Source organism: Chelon labrosus (genome assembly GCF_963514085.1).
Source record: "Chelon labrosus genome assembly, chromosome: 5".
In the NCBI taxonomy this organism is placed as follows: Eukaryota; Metazoa; Chordata; class Actinopteri; order Mugiliformes; family Mugilidae; genus Chelon; species Chelon labrosus.
The window spans coordinates 25,779,771-25,789,079 of record NC_140341.1 but is presented as its reverse complement, the minus strand read 5'-3'; the positions used below and the strand labels follow the sequence as shown (position 1 = coordinate 25,789,079).

Below are 9,309 nucleotides of genomic sequence, written 5' to 3'. Positions count from 1 at the left end.
ATATCAAGGAGCAACACTGTTCATGCAAAGCTGGGTACGTCTCTATTCACTTCTATAATCGTTATTACGAAGCAAACAGACTAACGTTACGCACGTATAACGTTGCATTTCTTCAGCGTGTGCTAGCGTATCAACAACTATGCAACTTAAGCTGTAACGGTGATGTTTTGGTTAGCTCCACAGGGTTTTGCGCGGACATCATTGGGCTTATCCATACCCTGGATGCTGGATATATACCGACAGTATAGCCTGCCGAGACCGAAAATATGAGACGCCTGCGTTAAAGTCAATGGAGCGCTGTGGAAAAAGTGTCGGACCCCTGTGGGAGCTCTCTTGGCTGTGATTGGTCAATCTACATTCTAGGGCGGGGCTTAGCCAAAGGTCAATTCCTCTCCTCTATTTTTCATAGATGCCTGATGATTTTATCTGTTTGACTTGAAAGCAGATCACTTTAATGAACCCACTGCAGCCAGCCTTGACCATGGACATGGTGCCTTTGCTCCAGGTTACAAAACAATTTTTATCTTCTTTAGATGCTCTCCACCCTGACAAATTTAAACTACCAAGTGTAGGATAAAGCTTCTCTTATAATTGATCAGCTCTATTTATTACATGCCTCATTGTAGAAATCACCCACCCTCAATTTCTATGATCTTTAAAGCTTTAAACAAGATGCCAATGTTTCATATTCTGAACCAGACCCATAGTTCCATTATCAAATATTGTCATCTCAAGTTATTTATTTATTATGTTTCCTCTTTTTAAAACGTTTTGTATTGATAGTAATTTGTGGTCAGTTTTTTTTTTTATTATTTTTACAACAAATGCCACATTTCAAGTGAAAAATCCCAAAGAAATGTCCAATGTTTATAAAAAGAACGACAATTACTTTTTGGAGAATGTTAAACAGTAACATCTTCATTTGGATAAGGTGATACATTTTCTAATCTGGTAATTTTTCAGATTCAAGCCAAGTTCAACCTGAACTCTACATGAAAATGAGCACAGGTTCAAATAAACTCCTGTTAAAGTGGTGTCACATAATGCTAGTTTGAAGCTAATTTATCTGGAAAATGTTTGTAGTAAACACTAACCGATGAATCCCACTGAAACATGATATTATACTGAAGAATTATCACATGAAGCATGTTATGTGATCATAGTACCGAATAATCAGTATTACAGTACATCAGTATACAATTATTGTTTTGTTATCTATGACTTACAGCCTCCATGTCTAAAACACTACATCAGTTTGGACAACAAAGGTTAGAAACTCCTTAACATCTTCCAGATTTAAAGGTGCAGTATCTTGTAGTTGTTGACTTATGAACTAAACATATAAAAAACGCTTTATGGCATCAGTATCACATAACCTTGAAACTAAAATAGTGAAAATAATTTATGTAGAAAGAAATTTCCCAGGCGTTCAGAAGCCTCAGTGTAATCCTGCAGTGACCTCTAGTGGCATTGAGCGATTTCTACACCCCACAGCTCCAGGTTAAAGAGGAGCTTCTGACAACACCATGTGTATCAGAACTGAAGAGGCTTCTTGGATGAGTGGAAAAACATCTTCAAGAAACTCTACATGTCTACAAGTCACGTTGCCCTTGTTCCAGCTAGTTTTTTTTTTTTTTTTTTGTTCTTTTGTAATGTACCATGACTTGGATGACTGAACCATCACAGACAAGATACGGTGGGATTTTGATCCAAACAACACAATTATATTTATACTTATAAACAAATTCTTTCACACAAGAAACTGGATTATTAACTGAAAATAAACGGTACTGCTGAATAGCACAACAGATGAGGACTTCATAGAGTAACAATATGCTTGGACATCATTTTTGCTTTGTTTCACAATGCAATGCAGATGATGCCCACTGAATATGTTAAACATATCAAAAAGATAGTGTTGTAACTACGCTGTTAAAGCCTCAAATTAAATGCTGTATATGGATCTATGATAAGGACTTCCATTACTCCTGTGTTTGGTCACCGTTACAGTTTTTTCTCCAAGCCTATACTGTCAAAATTCTTCTTTTTCTTAGACTGTTTTTTTTTTGCCTTAAAGATGAAAAAGGATAAACAAACCACTCCCAACACTGCAACAATCAATAGAACAAATGTGGTGTTGAGTCCGATTTCAGCATCACTGATGGAGAGCTTCATACCCAGGAACCACACAGCACTGTCAGTGATTGGCTTAATTGTTCCTGTTTTCAAATAAAGTCAAAATTAACGTGGTACTCATATGCATGCATTCAATGTTTGCACCTTCCCTTCATCTAATCATCTTTCAGAACAGGTATCCACCAAATCTTTTACCTTCAGTCTCAGGTTTCACAGTGGTGGCAGCAGTTGGCTTAGTTCTTCCTGCACAAAAGACAAGCACCAAGGATGTCATTTTCATTTCGAACAAGCTGATGACAGTAAATCTAAACCTTTTTTTAGGTTTGGGAAGGCTTATTTGCTGGGTTAGGACAGTAATATCACTCTCTAATAAAACTAGTCTGACTCTGTCCAAAGGGAAAAACATCTCCCAGCAAAGCGCAGTTGCTTTGCATTCTCATAGTGATAACAAGACTCTAGGAAGTCAGCTGGCCAACAAATAATCCTCCTTTAACTTGCGCCCGCTTGTTTTTACAGTGAAGTTTTCAAATAAAGTCAAAATTAACGTGGTACTCATATGCATGCATTCAATGTTTGCACCTTCCATTCATCTAATCATCTTTCAGAACAGGTATCCACCAAATCTGTGTCACTTTACCTTCAGTCTCAGGTTTCACAGTGGTGGCAGCAGTTGGCTTAGTTGTTCCTGCACAAAAGACAAGCACCAAGGATGTCATTTTCATTTCGAACAAGCTGATGACAGTAAATCTAACCCTTTATTTCAGTTTACATAATTTTGGGAAGGCTTATTCGATGGGTTAGGACAGTAACAACACCAAGTTTTAAATAAAGTCAAAATTAATGTGGTACTCATATGCATGCATTCAACATTTGCACCCTCCATTCACCTTTCAGAACAGGTATAGACCAAATATGTGTCTGTTTACCTTCAGGCTCAGGGTTCAAGCAGTCATGAGGTCCGAAGGCAGGGTCTGGAAATCCATTGCATCTTATCATTGTGGTATAAAACGATACCGAGGTCTTGGGGATTCGAGGAAGTGTAGGGTCTGAGCGGTTGACGTGGAAAAGACCAAATCTTTCTGTATACTATAGCCACAGCCCCACTCCAGGTTGTCCATTAGTGACTAAGCCGTGTAACCAATGACATTCACGCCATCCAGTAAGTAAGCTGAAAGAACACAAATATCCCCTTTAAAACTGCAAATACACATGATGTTTCAATTTTTATTAGAAAGAATTGCTACAAACTATTTTACTGCAGCCATACTTTATGTGGCACATCATTATATTTCTGTATGTCTCCCTTCTTTTTTCTGTCCTGGTCCTAAGTATATTCAAGAATACAGAATAGAGTGTCTTGATACCTTTCAACGCCTCATTGATGTATTTTTCATAGTAGTAGATCCTGTGAGTATCATTTAGATCAACAGGACCGTGCTCTGACACACCATTCTCTGTTACAAGGATTGGTGGATTTCCATACTCGTCCTTTATGAACTTCAGTATTCTGCGGAATCCAAATGGTGCCATCCTCAGCCAGGCCGAACCTGTTTCCAGCCAGGTACGATCAGCCATTTGCGCTGCACCCCTGTGAAGGTAATACCAGTTGGATTTTAAAGTTCCAATAGCATGTATAATAAAGAGGGAAATTATTTAAATTAATCAGCATTTAAAGTGAATGGTATTGTTGTGTACTTGTCTGCCTCATAGTGCTGATTAGTTCCATGGTCCACATTGAATGCCAAGACACTGGTGTAATGGTTGAATCCAAAATAATCATGGGTACCCTTAATTCTCTTAATCTCCTCTGCAGTAAACTCAGGCAGCCTAAAACAATAGAGAAGAAAATGAATTTACTTAAGAAATGGAAATTTAAAAACAGGATTGGTAACACTTGCGTAACTGTACTAAACATACACTTGTATAGATACTTTTAGAACTCACAAATCATCAAGTTATTTTTTACTGACGTTATTTCTATTTCTGGTTTGAGTTTTAGTCTTTAAATACCGAGATGTTGTTAGACCACCAGCCAGACTTTGCTTTCGAACGTTTGTCTTCATGACGTCACTGTAGTCGCCATTAAATACGGGATGGGAAAACCATCCAATAAAGAACTGCACAAAAAGAGACAAAATAAAAGTCTGTTCGAGATTACTGCCATAGAGATATTTTGTTAAATAATCAAGAAATTGGAATACCTGCAGTACACATTCTGCTGCATCAATATCTTCCTGCTTATAGGGATTTCTGGGTTCTGACCAGTCGGAGTTAACGGAAATAGAGATCATGCCTTTCTTTTCAGCCCAGTATTTGTCATTGTAGACATGCCAGGCCTCAGCATGTGCTTTAATAAGGTTGTGACCAACAATGTAGGGCAGAGTGCCTGGACGGGAACTGATCCCTATAAAGACAGACAGGTTAATAGACACATTTTAAGGCAAAATGCTGGATGCTTTTTGTTATTAGGGTTTACAAAATACCATGATTTGGCCAATGACTGCTTTACAGGGTACACTTTGTTCCAAAGGATTGACAAATTGCAGGGCCAACACTTAAATTTACTGAACAACTTGTCACTTGATGGTACTAACAAAACATGCTCAATACTAATGCTATTGCGTAAATACAGAGAATTCAGATCCAAAAAAAACTACGTAAAACATACCTGGGGCAGCTATTCCCTGTCCATAGCCTATATAGGCTACATTGAACGGCTCATTGATGGTGATCCAAACTTTCACTTTGTGGCCCAGACGGCTAAAGATTAGGTCAGCATATTCCTTGAATCTGACAACAATAGTCTCATTCTCCCAGCCCCCGGTATCTTCCAGAGCTTGTGGAAGGTCCCAGTGATACAGAGTGACCTGACAGCAAAGGAAAAACAGTTATGGTTATCAAATTGAACAATTTACCATTACAGGGCTGTTGTTTTTTGAAATGCTGGAAATAATCACACATACACATGGCTGGATATTTGCAGCAAGGAGTGCATCCAACACTCTGTGGTAGTAGTTGATTCCAGCCTCATTAATGTGTTTGGTGGTGCCATCAGGAAGTACCCTTGGCCAGGATATGGAGAGACGGTAATGGGACACCTTAAGTTGCTTCAGTAAATTAATATCGTCTTCTATTCTATTGTAACTGTCACAGGCCAAGTCCCCAGTGTCATCATTCATGATTTTCCCTGGAGTGTGAGAAAACGTGTCCCAGATGCTGAGACCTTTTCCATCTGCTCTCCAACTCCCTTCAATCTGTAAACAGCAAATGTATAAGACAGATTTCAATAGATGAAAACACAGTACTTGAAATTCAAGGATTAATGATAGGGCTTCATTTCAACGGTTACCTGGTATGCGGCTGTAGCAGTACCCCAAATGAAATCTTTCGGGAAATGTCCATAAATCTTCTCCTCATAATTTGTAGGGAAACCGTTAACTTTCATGATGTGGTAGTAGTAATGAGCGGAGTACTTGGGTGTCCTCGGCCGGTTTGGGTTATTGAAGTCCACATGGTGCAGCCCAAATCTAAAGATGTATCCATTCCGCAACTCGAAAGAATCCATTAGTGCTGTTGCTATGTAGCCCTTCACCCTCACACCATCAAGTTGAGAGGCTTTTAAAACAAACACACAAAAATGAAAAAATGAATTATCAAGACGTAAAACAGCTACGGTAATCATAAAATGTATTTTATGAAATCTGTTTATAGCAGTGCACCTTTGAGAGCCTCATCGATATAGGTCTTGTAATAGAACACTCTTTCAATATCATCCCAGGTGTTCGTATAATATGTAGGGACTCCATTCTCAGTAACGTAAATGTCTGGATCTCCATACTCCTCTTTGATCCAGTTAAGGAGTCTTCTCAAGCCCCATGCTACAGGTCTCTGGGTATCATAGGTCGTAGTTGGCGAATCGGTCTCCTCTGCTAGTGAAAAGTCCCCATCAAATTCATAGGAAGGAGGCATAAATGGAGCTGTAATGTGGCTTGCTATCTATGTCGTGTAATGATTTACACAGAACATGTCAGCAGTTCCCCTGATGAATTTCTTCTCTTCTTCAGTGAAGGAAGGTAGTCTTGGCTCTGAAAGCTCCTGGAGGTCACTTTTGTTTACAACTTGCCAATTCATTATCTCAGGATAGTCACCACTCTTGAAAATGGGGTGTGCAAACCAATCCAGTTGGAACTGTAACGCACGGTCAGCAGCCACCACTTCACGGATATCATTGACATCTCTAGGTTCAATCCACTCAGTATTGAGGGCAATGGATACCAAACCACCTTGGGTTGTGCGATACTTGTCATTATATGTATGGTAGGCCTTGGCATGTGCTTTGATCAGGTTGTGTGCAGCTCTGTATGGAGCAGTACCTGGATCATGAACATTAGGTGGAATCTGTCCAATTCCATAACCTGACCACGCAATTGTGTGAGGCTGGTTGAAGGTCATCCAAAATTTCACTCTGTCACCAAAGGTAGCAAAGCAGAAGTCACTAAAGTCATTAAAAATGTCGATCATTTGAACATTTTCCCATCCACTGATGTGTTGCAAAGCCTGTGGGAGGTCCCAGTGATAAAGTGTCACCATGGGGATGATATTAGATTCTAAGAGGCCATCAATGAGCCTGTTGTAGTAGTCAACACCTTTCTGGTTCAGGGAGGAACGGCGACCATTAGGAAAGATCCTGGACCAAGACAAAGAGAATCTGTAAGACTTCACCCTCATAGCTCGCAGCATGTAAAGGTCTTCATCAAGTCCGTGGTAACTATCACAGGCTACATCTCCATTAGCATCACTGGCGATACTGCCAGGTGTGTGAGAGTAGACATCCCAGACACTGGGCCCCTTCCCATCAACGTTCCATCCACCTTCAATTTGATAGGCTGAAGATGAAACTCCCCAACTAAAGCCTTCTGGGAAAGTGCCATAGTGATACACTGATCTCTGGAATTTTGACTGGTGTGAGAATTTCGCTGGATCTCTACGATTTAGCTGGAACCTCTGATGGCGATAAATCTACTGAACGGCGCGTAAGTGGAATTTCTATCCCTTTAAAAACTTTCGATCTGAGTGAACCAAAACCATTTGTCTTGATGAGCTTGGTGTAGAAATAGGCAGATTGCTTTGGGGTTCTCGGACTGTCTGGTGATTCAAAGTTGACATGGTGAAGACCAAATCTTTGGCTGTAGCCTTGTTTTTCTTCAAATCCATCCATGAGTGACTGCACTGTGAATCGCTGAACATCCACTCCATCAAGGGTAATTGCTATGAAATGGATGCACAAAGTAAGAATAATGGACATATTCCAAACACTGACCTTTCAGGGCCCATTGATGTAACTCCTCATGTACTCAATTCTGCTGGTGTCATTCAGGCTGTCCCCACTGTATTCTGTTGGCATCCCATTCCCAGTTATGTAAATAGGCACTTTCATAACATTCAAGTATTCAGTGGAAATGTACTTTAGAAGCCTTCTGAGTCCCCAGGGTGAAGAATAGATCCAGTCAGAGGCTGTAGAAGGCCATGAGGGGTCCACATGTGCTTGGAAGTCACCAACCCCCTGAGGACTAGCGGCACAACCACCATTACTGATGCTGACCAAACGAGAAGTATAATGGTTTAATCCAAAAAAGTCAGCAGCACCTTTTATCCTCTGACTGTCAGAGGGACTAAAAACTGGAAGAACTGCAGACACAGAGCCTGGACACTCTTTTCTTTTCTTTTCAACCTGCGTTTTGTGTGCTGCAGGATAATCTCCATTTACAAATATGGGATGTGCAAACCAGCCCAGCATGAACTGCAGGTAACGATCTGCAGCTGCTACGTCTTCAGGTTTGGAGGGGATTGCAGGCTCAGCCCAGTCAGAGTTCAGTGCAATGTCCACTTTCCCACCTTGTGTTTTTCTATACATGTCATTGTAGACATGCCAGGCCTCAGCATGGGACTTAAGCATATTGTGAGTGACCTGAAAAGGCAAAGGCAAATTATAAGTTAATGCATCCACGCAACAATTAAACCACATAAAATAATTTTCAGATAACTCTGACCTGATAAGAAGAAACTGCATAATCCTTTACACCAGGGGGATGCTCAGCAGTGCCGTACCCAGCATAACTCACCACCCAAGGGCTGGTGAATGTGTTCCAGGTCTTCACCCTGTCTCCAAATCTGGAGAAGCAGAAGTCTGCATAGTCCTTGAAGGCTTCAACAATGGAAGTGTTGGTCCATCCGCCGTAGACCTGGAGTGCCTGAGGCAGATCCCAATGGTAGAGAGTGACAACAGGTTGTATACCAGATTCAATGAGAGCATTGATCAGCTTGTCATAGTAGAGAGCCCCTTTCTCCGAATGGCTGCCTCGGTGGCCTGAAGGGAAAATACGGGCCCAAGAGATGGAAAACTGGTAGGTGTTGACTTGAAGACCTCGCAGGTGGTAGACATCGTAATCCACGTTGTGGTAACTGTCACAAGCTAAGTCAGCCGTCTGTTTTGCAAATGCTAGGCCTTCATGACTGAAACGGTCCCAGATGGACTCTCCCTTCCCACCTTCTTTCCAGGCACCTTCAGCCTTGAAGGACTCACTTGAGGTGGCCCATTTAAATCCAGTGGGGAATGATTCTTTAAGGAAAAGATCTCGTTCCGCTCTGCTCTGGACTCCAAGCGTCTGCCAGACTTTCTGATAACTGTTTTCGTCTGGAATATTCCATCTTTTAGAAAAAAGAAGTGCATAAAAAACATTTAAACATATGAAAAAAATCACTGGAAAAATCACACACACAATTTTTAAAATAAAAATAAAATGTCTGCGCTTTGGGGGACGAAGACGGACAAATAAACTCTTACCTGACTCGAACATCCTGCATGTCCAGCTTCCTGTCATCCTCTCCATTCACCCTACTGTTCAGATTTCCATTCAAACACAAAACGTACGCACACAAAACTCCCAAGAGCTTCTTCATGGTGACTTTCAGTGGATGGACTGAAATTATCCAGTGATAGCAATGGTATTTAAAGGAATAGTGTTTTTTTCTGACTGGGTTGTTAAACAATTAATATTAATATATTTACAATTACTTATATAAGTTTGCAGTGTTTTATTGCAGCTGTGTGATATGTTCAGAGAGACTCTGGACTCACACAAGCTGCTTCCAACTTGTACTCGTGCTTGTAGA

At 40.6% G+C, this 9,309-nt stretch overlaps 1 pseudogene across 1 annotated transcript; it reads right to left on the bottom strand.

The window, feature by feature from the left end:
* Positions 1-1,829: 1,829 nt before the first annotated feature.
* LOC311488685 (lactase/phlorizin hydrolase-like) lies at positions 1,830-9,096 on the bottom strand (annotated as a pseudogene). The gene is made up of 14 exons (XR_014699939.1): positions 8,981-9,096; positions 8,187-8,844; positions 5,856-8,104; positions 5,486-5,751; positions 5,100-5,390; positions 4,805-5,003; positions 4,338-4,540; positions 4,147-4,253; positions 3,832-3,963; positions 3,501-3,724; positions 3,024-3,304; positions 2,774-2,821; positions 2,332-2,379; positions 1,830-2,219 (listed from the first exon to the last, which is right to left on the bottom strand). The product of XR_014699939.1 is annotated as a lactase/phlorizin hydrolase-like (transcript).
* Positions 9,097-9,309: the final 213 nt, after the last annotated feature.